This window comes from Bos mutus, chromosome 7 (genome assembly GCF_027580195.1).
Source record: "Bos mutus isolate GX-2022 chromosome 7, NWIPB_WYAK_1.1, whole genome shotgun sequence".
NCBI lineage: Eukaryota > Metazoa > Chordata > Mammalia > Artiodactyla > Bovidae > Bos > Bos mutus.
The window spans coordinates 95,953,817-95,965,638 of record NC_091623.1 but is presented as its reverse complement, the minus strand read 5'-3'; positions in this window follow the sequence as shown (position 1 = coordinate 95,965,638).

Here is an 11,822-nt window from a genome sequence, read left to right as displayed (position 1 = left end):
AACAACACAGTAGCCCTGGCAATACCTCAATCAATGTATGTTTTTACATCTCTATGTAACTCCTCTCAGTTCTGTTCAACGGATAGGGCCTTACAAACCTGGAGAGCAAATGTAATTCCATCTCTTTTATTTTATTCAACTAATTGCTGGAGTTTCCACCTACCATAATTGTAGAAAATTCAGAATCTCCTTCAAAGGCCCTTCCATCCCTTTGGATAATCCAAGGAAGTTGGGAGCATGAATGGCCAGGACATGGGGATGTGTGGAAAAGGGGTAATCTATTTGACTTCCGCTGCCTATGTGAAGTACACTACAGTGTACTTAGCATACACTGCCTCTCCATGGAGTTACTGACAAAAGCTCCACATGGTCTGAGACACAGTGTCAGTCTTCTCTCATTTGGCATCTGCCCCAATCCACCATTAAAAAAGCTTTTAGGTGATGGGACAGCTTATCTCTAAATTCCTGAAACAAAATTTGTCCAATTGCATGAACTGTCCCTTATCAGAGACATCACTCACCAGTTCTTCTGAGGGAGGGTTTCCTCAATGATTTCCCATTATTTTGTCCTTCTAAGAAAGCTTCTCTAAGGGATTTCAGATTGTGCCCAGGTGAGCTCTTCCTAGAGGAGGGGGGAGGGAGAAATTCCATCAATGATCAGTGATTCTGGCATCACTCACACTAAAAAACAAGCACGCAAAAATCTTACAAAGGTAATACATGTTTATATCCACTTCTATAAAGTCCTTCTTTCTCTTCATAGATATATATGTATCATGCACTTATATTTTTATATCTGATCCACATGTAATCTATAAAATATATATACAATATATATGAAGAGAGATATGTCTAAAGAACCTCTTGATGAAAGTGAAAGAGGAGAGTGAAAAAGGTGTCTTAAAGCTCAACATTCAGAAAACTGAGGTCATGCCATCTGGTCCTATAACTTCATGGCAAATAGATGAGGAAACAGTGGAAACAGCAGCAGATTTTACTTTTGGGGCTCCAAAATCACTGCAGATGGTGACTGTAGCCATGAAATTAAAAGATGCTTGGTCCTTGGAAGAAAAGTTATGACCAACCTAGATAGCATATTAAAAAGCAGAGACATTACTTTACCAGCAAATGTCTGTCTAGTCAAGGCTATGTTTTTCCAGTAGTCATGTATGGATGTGAGAGTTGGACTGTAAAGAAAACTGAGTGCTGAAGAATTGCTGATTTTGAACTGTGATGTTGGAGAAGACTCTTGCGAGTCCCTTGGACTGCAAGGAGATCCAACCAGTCCATCCTAAAGGAAATCAATCCTGAATATTCATTGGAAGGACTGATGCTGAAGCTGAAACTCCAAAACTTTAGCCACCTGATGTGAAGAACTAACTCATTTGAAAAGACCCTGATGCTGGGAAAGATTGAAAGCAGGAGAAGGGGATGACAGAGGATGAGATGGTTGGATGGCATCACCGACTCAATGGACATGAGTTTGAGTAGACTCTGTGAGTTGGTGATGGACAGGGAGGCCTGGAGTGCTGGGGTCGCAGAGTCAGACACCACTGAGTGACTGAACTGAACTGATTGTTACCAAAGAAGACAACAACAAAAAAATGCAGAAAAAAATTTGTTAGTTAAATAAATTTATGTAATAGCCCTAAATTAGAAACAATCTAAGCATCCAAAAATAGTAAATGGTTTGGTAAATTATACAGTTATTGAATTGACTATTTTGCAATCTTCCCAGGTGGCTCAGATGGTAAAGTATCCACCTGCAATGCAGAAGACTGAGGTTCGATCCCTAGGTCAGGAAGATCCCCTAGAGAAGAGCATGGCAACCCACTCCAGTATTCTTGCCTGGAGAATCCCATGGACAGAGGAGCCTGGTGGGCTACAGTCCATAGGGTCGTGAAGAGTCTGACAGGTCTGAGTGACTATCATATTTTTCAGTCATTAAAAATTATGCTTATAACATATTATCATGAGAAAGGACTAATATGTTATTAAATAAAATGCTTATCAAATCTTAGCAAATATAATATGATCTCATCTTTGTAAACAAAATATAGATATGTACAGAAATAAACTGACAACATCCTAAAATGTCTTTGGAATATGGAAAGGAAGAAGATTTTCATTTTTCAATTTATATCATTGTATAATTCTCAAATATTCTACAAGCAACTCAAATATATTCTTATTTAAGAATGTATTGAAATCCTTTCTATTTTCAAAAATCCTTATCCTTTCTAAAGAAACAAACTCTTTTCTCCATCTCGGATATACATAGTGAGGAATTTTAAGGAAATCATAATAATACACTACAAAAATATACATTACATTTAAGTAAACAGCAACAAAATTTTTGCATACTTACATTTGACTAAAGAGAAGTCATGTATGGAAATCAAATCTATAATTAACTACCAAAAATATATAAAATCTGAAGCCCATTTTAAATTCTTCCATACCTGGAGCTGGTTACATGCACTAAAGAAAGTCTAATTTTTATTGAGCACCTACATACCCATTAGTCAATCATTTTTACATGACCTATTCAATCCTCCCAAAAAACTAAGGTATTATCCCACTTTTACAAAAGAAGAATTGATGCTTTTGACCTGTGCGCTGAAGAATGGATGCTTTTGAACTGTGGTGTTGGAGAAGACTCTTGAGAGTCCCTTGGACTGCAAAGAGCTCAAACCAGTCCATCCTAAAGGAAATCAATTCTGAATATTCATTGGAAGGACTGATGCTGAAGCTGAAATTCCAATACTTTAGCCACCTGATGCAAAGAACTGACTCCTTGGAAAAGACCCTGATGCTGGGAAAGATTGAAGGCAGGAGGAGAAGGGGACGACAGAGGGTGAGATGGTTGGATGGCGTCACTGACTTGATGGACATGAGTTTGAGCAAGCTCTGTGAGTTGGTGATGGACAGGGAAGCCTCACATGCTGCAGTCCATGGGGTCGCAAAGAGTCAGACATGACTGAGCGACTGAACTGAACCAACTTGATGTCAGGAAGGATATTCCCAAAATTATACCAGCTGTTGTCTGTAATACTGATGTTGGTTTTTGCTTATTTTTACTTATGTATTTATAAATAAAATTGTGTTTATTTTACATATTTTTTATGTAAAACTCCCTCTTCCTTCCATTTTTACATGCTATATTTTATCTTCATTTAGATTGTGTGTGGGGGTAATTGAACATGTATGGGTTCATATCTGAGTAAATCTATGTTAAAATTTGTATTAAGTATCTCAGGTAAAGAGTCGTAGGACACAAATTATTAAGAGTGGTATGTTAGCACTTAAAATTGAAGCAAATTGAGGATCTGAAAGGATGTGGATGAAATGAAGCTACTTTATTCTCTAAGCAATTTTAATTATATGGCTCCTTCTCTTTCTGAGTAACAGGCATGTCTTTGTTCACGTACCTTCATTCCAGTCCTCTCCCTCCATCCTTTCAAGAGGACTGTTAGTAATCAGTTGTGGTGACATCACATTATGCTTGTGGAAGTGATGTCACTGGCTAAGGGTGCCACAAACAGCATGCTGATTGTACAGATATTTGGAAACCTGCAGATGGTGTGCCTGTAAGCAGACAGCCCCAGAAAAATGGGATTCAGATAATGTTTGGGTTAGAAACTCTTGGGGACAAGGATATATTATTGTTTCACTATTTTCCACCAAACTTGGCAGTGTTTGCACAGATTAGTCATGAGTATCCATCAAACTGAATTGACCTGAATTACTTTATTAATTATAAATTAATCTGCTTCTTTCAGGGCTCGCAGTATCTCATTGTTTTCTCTTCCAACATAAAGTTTCAAAATAAACAAAGAAAATTAAGGCCATTTCTCATCATATTTGTTACTGTTTAATGTAAATTGAGAATGTAAATGGAAAGGTTTCCAGTTGGCTTTATTTTAAAAAGAAAAAAAATGTAAGTTCTTTCTTAGCAAGTGGTCCACTGTGAGCTGTAAAAGAAAGAGCCTGCTTGTTGGGGGAAGGCTCCAGTGAGGTGGAAAGATATTCAGGTGACTGTGTAAATAGATTCTACTTGACAACCTTTTCCACATGGGAGAGGTGCCTTCAGAGCACATAATTTGTTATCAAGCCCTGCCAGAAGCAGTGGAGCTGATGCAAGACTCAGATTTCAAACTCCTCTGGGTTGAACATGAGGGAAGATCCCTGGGCAGTTTGGTTTCTGACTGAAAATTTAGGGGATCCTAAGCCTTTCTCAAGTCCTGGCTTAGTTGGACCGATGTTCAGAGCCCCCTCAACTTATTTTATGAAGTTTCAACCCAGCTCAGTGTGGGCTGTGACAGTTTCCCCTCCAACCATCCCTGGCTGTGAGCTGCTGCTGACTTCAGTCCCCTACTGATTTAAGTATGATTATTTAAAGATTAAAAGAAAGCTTTACTTCCTAAAACAAAGGTATATTTTCATTGCCAAAAATTAGGAAATTATATAGTTAAAAATAACAAAAATAAAGAGTACCTACAACTCATTGAATATACCATCCCCTACACACACACATACATGCATATATTTGAGTACACGATTCGGGGTAGAATTTTATGTACTACAATATGAGTAATATAGGGCTTCCCAGGTCCCAGGTAGTGCTAGTGGTAGAGAACCTGCCTGCTGATACAGGAGACAGGCGAGACTCTGGTTTAATCCCTGGATTATGAAGATCCCCTGGAGGAGGGCATGGCAACCCACTCCAGTAATCTTGCCTGGAGAATCCCATGGACAGAGGAGCCTGGCAGGCTACAGTCCATGGGGTTGCAAAGAATTAGACACAACTGAAGCAACTTAGCACATACACATGATTAATATACACAAACCTATAACATTTATACACACATATGCATCTTCAATAATATCTTAGCATCTGGGAATAGTGTATTATAACTGATTTGACCCACTGCTTTTATTTTTGTTGATACTTAGTTTGCTTTCAATTTAATCTGGGAGTTGATGACTAAAAAGCGATAGGGAAGAATCTCAGTTGAAGGAATATGGAAGTAGCCAGATAGATACTCGAGGTCTTACGGGAAGGTATTACCTAAAAGTCTTTAAATCTCATTCATTTTTAGAAGCACCAGTTGTTTCCAAGACAGTACTGTTTTATTTCCAAATAATTAATTACATATAACTAAAGATTCAAGAACATTCTACAAGGATGTTCTCAATTTCTTAGAACCTTATTTGGAAAGACTTAAATAGTTCAATGTCTATGTATCTAAAATTTTAAAATAATAAAACACACATTCAAACACACACAAACACTATTTGGGGTCCGGAGCCTCACTTGATCACTGGTTTGGACACATTTCTCCTCCTTTAATGGGAAAGTTTTTCCTCATTTGTAAAATAAGACAAGCACTACATGGACTCTTCTAACTCTAAGGTTAGAAGTTCTATTAAAAAAAGATTTAAAAGTCCCTTAAAATTCCAATACATATTTCTTAAAACATTTCTTGGAAAAACCCCTAGAGTAGTATTTCAAAGTCAAAATAAATGGTTAAATCAATTTTTCTCACAAAACTGGGAAGATATTAATAACTTTGATTTTTTGAAAAGGTATGAGTAGGGAAAGTAACATACAAAACAAAGATTTTGACAAGATATTATTGTTTTTTAAATCCATGAGCATGTTGTATGATCAAAAGCATCTTCTTTGCTTTTTTCTGCTTCTGATTCAGGATGTTAATTACAATATTTGCGGTTGTGTTGTCTACATATTATTACATTTTGAATTCTGTGAAACAGTTCTCCATGTAAATGAGAACAATTCAAGAAATGCCATAGCACTCTCTCTGATTTCTCTCTAAAGAGACACCTATAGTTTTATACTCAAACAGAAGAGATGATACAGGTACCTTGAAAGCACTGGCTATGGACTTTCTTTTCACCATGACTGCAAGCAGATGTAAGGAAATGTCTAAATGGAAGACTCAGACAGAGTTACAAAATGGTTCTGCATGGTGGAGAGGCAGCTTTGATACACTGGAAGGATGTTTGATATCCAAAGGCCTAGATTCAAATTTTGGGTCTGTAAATCCCTATTCAAGGGATTTTAGGCTAGTCCTTTAACTGTCATAGTGTGGACATAACAATAAGATGAAATAATGAATGGAAATAAAAGCAAAGAAAATAAAAAATCCACTCCACTTGTGGAGTGGATCAGGAATTATTAGAAAAAAGTAAAGATATAAGATTAGTGATTGAAGATCTTAAAAATATAGTAAAAGATGGGAAAACTAAACATAAAGCAATATAAGAAAGGGAAAAATAAAAATGAGAGCAAAATCAGTGACATAGAAAACTGATAAAATAGAGATTAAGAGAACCTAAAGTTGATTCTTTTAAAAGATTGGTAACATTAATAAAGCTTTAACTAGACTGATCAAGCAAAAAGAAAAACACACATGAATTAGCCATATCAGTAATGAATTAAGTGGGTCATTATCTAGATACCCCAGTCATTAAAAAGTTAACAAGAGAATATAAAATATAAATTTATGACAATAAGATTCTCATATATAAAAACACAAACCACATAACTCACAAACTGGCAATATTGATATAAGGGAATTAGAAAACATGGATAGTCCTAAAAATGTTTTTTAAAGCACTTCAATTATAACAAAAATGCTTACTATTGAATTATCTTGGCATGTTTGTTAAACACTGACCATAATTACACTGATTTATTTCTGGATTTTCAATTATTTTCCATTAATCTATATCTCAATCTTTATGCCAGTACTGTGCCTGTCACTGTTACTTTATAGTAAGTTTTTTTTAATTTTTTTATGCAATGGTAATTGCTTTACAGAATTTTGGAGTTTTTTGTCAAACCTCAACATGAATCAGCCATAGGTATATGTATATCTCCTCTGTTTTGAACCTCCCTCCCATCTCCCTCCCCATCCCACCCCTTTGGGTTGATACAGAGCCTCTGTTTGAGTTTCCTGAGCCATACAGCAAATTCCCGGTGGCTATATATTTTACATATAGTAATGAAAGTTTCCATGTTACTTTCTCCATACACCACACCCTCTCTTCCCCTCTCCCCATGTCCAAAATTCTATTCTCTATGTCTGTTCTCCATTGCTGCCCTGTAAATAAATTCTTCAGTACCATTTTTCTGGATTCTGTATATGAGTGTTAGAATACAATATTTATCTTTCTCTCTCTGACTCACTTCAATCTGTGTAACAGGTTCTAGGTTCATCCACATCATTAGAACTGACTCAAATGTGTTCCTATTTATGGCTGAATAATATTCCATTGTGTATATGTACCACAACTTCTTTATCCATTCATCTGTCAATGGACATCTAGGTTGCTTCCATGTTCTAGCTATTGTAAATAATGCTGCAATGAACAATGAGATACATGTGTCTTTTTCAATTTGCATTCCTTAGGGTACATGCCTAGGAGTGGGATTGCTGGGTCATATGGTGGTTTTATTCCTAGTTTTTTTTTTTTTTTAAGGAATCTCCATACCTCTATAGTGGCTGCATCAATTTATATTCCCACCAATAGTATAAGAGCATTCCCTTTTTCCCACACCCTCTCCAGCATTTACTGTCTGTTGATTTTCTGAGGATGGTCATTCTGCCTGGTATGAGGTGATATCTCATTGTGGTTTTGATATCAATTTCTCTAATAATAAGTGATCTTGAGCATCTTTCCATGTATTTGTTAGCCATCTGTATGTCTTATTTAGAGAAATGTCTGTTTAGGTCTTTTCCCCACTTTTTTTTTTTAATATAATTTTTTTTCTCTTTATTTTATTTTATTTATTTTTTTTGTTAATTTTATTTTATTTAACTTTACAATATTGTATTGGTTTTGTCATATATCAAAATGAATCTGCCACAGGTATACATGTGTTCCCCATCCTGAACCCTGCTCCCTCCTCCCTCCCCATACCTCCCTCTGGGTCGTCCCAGTGCACCAGCCCCAAGCATCCAGTATCGTGCATCGAACCTGGACTGGCGACTCATTTCATATATGATATTATACATATTTCAATGCCATTCTCCCAAATCATCCCACCCTCTCCCTCTCCCCAGAGTCCAAAAGACTGCTCTATACATCAGTGTCTCTTTTGCTGTCTCATATACAGGGTTATTGTTACCATCTTTCTAAATTCCATATATATGCGTTAGTATACTGTATTGGTGTTTCCCCACTTTTTGATTGGGCTGTTTGTTTTTCTGGTATTGAGTTGTATGAGCTGCTTGTATATTTTGGAAATTAACCCTTTGTCAGTTGTTTCATTTGCTGTTATTACTCCCATTCTGAGGGTTGTCTTTTCACCATGCTAATAGTTTCCTTTGCTGTGCAAAAGCTTTTGGGTTTAATCAGGTCCCACTTGTTTACTTTTGTTTTTATTTCCGTTACTCTGGAAGGTGGGTCATGGAGGATCTAACTTTGATTTATGTCATCGAGTGTTCTGCTTATGTTTTCCTCTAAGAGTTTTATCATTTCTGGTCTTACACTTAGGTCTTTAATCCATTTTGAGTTTATCTTTGTGTATGGTGTTAGGAAATGTTCTAATTTCATTCTTTTACATGTAGCTGTCCAGTTTTCCCAGCGCCATTTACTGAAGAGGCTATCTTTACAGCATTGTATATTGCCTCCTTTGTCAAAAATGAGGTACCCACAGGTGCATGGGTTTATTTCTGGGCTTTCTATCTTGTTCCATTGGTCTATATTTCTGTTTTTGTGCCAGTAGCATACTGTCTTGATGGCTGTAGCTTTGTAGTATAACCTGAAGTTAGGAAGGTTGATTCCCACAGCTCCATTCTTCTTTCTCAAGACTACTTTGGCTATTCGGGGTCTTTTGTGTTTCCATATGAATTGTGAAAATTTTTGTTCTAGTTCTGTGAAAAATGCCATTGGTAATTTGATAGGGATTGCAATGAATCTGTAGATTGCCTTTGGTAGTACAGTCATTTTCACAATATTGATTCTTCCTACCCAAGAACATGGAATATTTCCCCATGAGTTTATGTCATCTTTGATTTCTTTCATTAGTGTCATAATTTTCTGTGTAGTTCGTCTCCTTAGGTAAGTTTATTCCTAGATCTGTAATTCTTCTTGTTGCAATGGTGAATGTGATTGATTCCTTAACTTCTCTGATTTTTCATTGTTAGTATATAGAAATGCAAGTGATTTCTGTGTATTGATTTTGTATCCTGCAACTTTGCTAAATTCACTGATTAGCTCTAGTAATTTTCTGATACTATCTTTAGGGTTTTCTATGTACACATGTCACATGTTTTCTATGTACACATGTCACATGTATCATGTCATCTGAAAACAGTGAGAGCTTTACTTCTTCTTTTCCAATCTGGATTCCTTTTATTTCTTTTTCTTCTCTGATTGCTATAGCTAGGACTTCAGAACTATGTTGAACAATAGTGGTGAAAGTGGACACCCTTGTCTTGTTCCTGATTTTTGGGGGAATGCTTTCAGTTTTTCACCATTGAGAATAATGTTTGCTATAGGCTTATCCTGGGTGTTCTTTGGAAGGAATGATGCTAAAGCTGAAGCTCCAGTACTTTGGCCACCTCATGCGAAGAGTTGACTCATTGGAAAAAACTCTGATGCTGGGAGGGATTGTGGGCAGGAGGAAAAGGGGACGACAGAGGATGAGATGGCTGGATGGCACCACCGACTCAATGGATATGAGTTTGAGTGAACTCCAGGAGCTGGTGATGGACAGGTAGGCCTGGCATGCTGCGATTCATGGGGTCACAAAGAGTCAGACACGACTGAGTGACTGAACTGAACTGAACTGATAGGCTTATCATATATGGCCTTTACTATGTTGAGGTAGGTTCCTTCTATGCCCAATGTTTGAAGAGTTTTAATCATAATGGGTGCTGAATTTTGTCAAAGGCTTTTTCTGGATCTATTGAGATTATCATATATTTTTTGTCTTTCAATTTGTTAATATGGTGTATCACATTGATCAATCTGCATATATTGAAGAATCCTTGAATTCCTAGAATAAACCCAACTTGATTATGGTGTATGGGCTTTTTGATGTGTTGTTGAATTCTGTTTGCTAAAATTTTGTTGAGGATTTTTGCATCTACGTTCATCAGTGATATTGACCTATAGTTTTCTTTTTTGTGTGTTGTCTTTCTCAGGTTGGTATCAGGGTGATGGTGGCCTCATAGAATGAGTTTGGAAGTGTTCTTTCTTCTGCAATTTTTTGAAAGAGTTTTAGAAGGATAATCATTAGCTATTCTCAAAATGTTTGATAGAATTCTCCTGTGAAGCCATCTGGTCCTGGACTTTTGTTTTTTGGGAGATTTTGATCGCAGCTTAAATTTCAGTGCTTATAATTGGGTTGTTCATAATTTCTATTTCTTCCTGGTTCAGTCTTGGAAGATTGAACTTATCTAAGAATCTTCATTTCTTCCAGGTTATCTATTTTATTGCCGTGTAGTTGTTTATAATAGTCTGTTATAATCCTTTGTATTTCTTCATTGTCTGTTGTAACCTCTCCGTTTTCATTTCTAATTTTGTTGATTTGATTCTTCTCTCTTTTTTCTTGCTGAGTCTGGAGAAAGGTTTGTCAATTATGTTTATCTTTTCAAAGAACCAGCTTTTTGTTTCATTAATCTTTATTGCTGTTTCTTTCATTTCTTCTTCATTTATTTCTTCTCAGATATATATGATTTCTTTCCTTCTACTAATTTTGGGGCTTTTTTGTACTTCTTTTTCCAGTTGCTTTAGGTGTAAATTTAGGTTATCTATTCAATGTTTTTCTTGTTTCTTGAGGTAGGATTGCATTGCTATAAACTTCCCTCTTAGAACTGCTTTTGCTGCATCCCATAGGTTTTGGGTTGTCATGTTTTCATTGTCATCTGTTTCTAGAATTTTTTTTTTTTTTAATTTTAAAATTTTTAATTCAATTTTAATTAAAAAAATTATACATGTGTTCCCCATCCTGAACCCTCCTCCCTTCTCCCTCCCCATACCATCCCTCTGGGTCGTCCCAGTGCACCAGCCCCAAGCATCCAGCATTGTGCATTGAACCTGGACTGGCATCTCGTTTCATACATAACTTTTCACATGTTTCAATGCCATTCTCCCAAATCTTCCCACTCTCTCCCTCTCCCACAGAGTCCATAAGCCTGTTCTATACATCAGTGTCTCTTTTGCTGTCTCGTATACAGGGTTATCGTTACCATCTTTCTAAATTCCATATATATGCGTTAGTATACTGTATTGGTGTTTGTCCTTCTGGCTTACTTCACTCTGTATAATAGGCTCCAGTTTCATCCACCTCAAGATTTCTTCAGTAACCTGTTGGTTATTTAGAAATGTGTTGTTTAATTTCCATGTGTTTGTGTTTCTTATAGTTTTTTTCTTGTAATTAATATCTAGTCTCATAGTGTTATGGTTGAAGAAGATGCTTAATTTGATTTCAGTTTTCTTAAATTGACTGAGGTTTGATTTGTGACCCAAGATGTGGTCTATTCTGGAGAATGTTCCATGTGCACTTGAGAAGAAGGTGTATTCTTCTGCATTTAGATGGAATGTCCTGAAGATATCAATGAGATCCATCTCATCTAATGTATCATTTAAGACTTATGTTTCCTTACTAATTTTCTGTTTTGATGATCTGTCCATTGGTGTGAGTGAGGTGTTAAATTCTCCTACTATTGTGTTATTATTGTGTTATTGTCAATTTCTCCTATTATGTCTGTTAGTGTTGGTCTTATGTATGCAGGTGCTCCTATGTTAGGTGAAAAGATACTTACAATTGTTATGTCTTCCTC